A 658-nucleotide genomic window follows, 5' to 3' on the forward strand; every position below is an offset into this window, starting at 1 on the left:
TTTTTTTTTTTTTTTTTTTTTTTTTTTATTATTAATTAATTAAACCCAAATATATAATAATATTTATGTAATATTAAAGATTAATTAAAAGAAGCAAACATCTTTAACGAGAATTATTACAAATGCGGTGAAATTATTAATATATATAATATATATATATGTATATTATGAAAACCATTGATGATTATATTTATGTAATTACTTCATGGAAAATCTGAGTTCTGTATGCAATACTTTTTTGTATTCCATGTCGTGGTAGAGCACATATATTCATTTATTAAATGGAAATATCAAAATATGAAAATATAAAAATATAAAAATATGAAAATATAAAAATATAAAAATATGAAAATATAAAAATATAAAAATATAAAAATATGAAAATATGAAAATATGAAAATGTAAAAATATATCTTTTATATTATTTTACCCTACTTTATTATATATATATGACAAATTAATTTTAATTGAGAATTATGGTTTTATACATATATATATAAACTGTCATTCGACTATATCATTATATTATTATTATTATTTTTTTTTTTTTTCGTATTTTATTTCTTGGTGTATTTTAAATTGGCTTGTTTGTTCATATTTTTACCTGAACACATTCTAGCTATTTTGTTGATTATTTTTATTTTTTTTTTTATGAATG

Source organism: Plasmodium reichenowi, chromosome 9, assembly GCF_001601855.1.
Source record: "Plasmodium reichenowi strain SY57 chromosome 9, whole genome shotgun sequence".
NCBI classification, from domain to species: domain Eukaryota; phylum Apicomplexa; class Aconoidasida; order Haemosporida; family Plasmodiidae; genus Plasmodium; species Plasmodium reichenowi.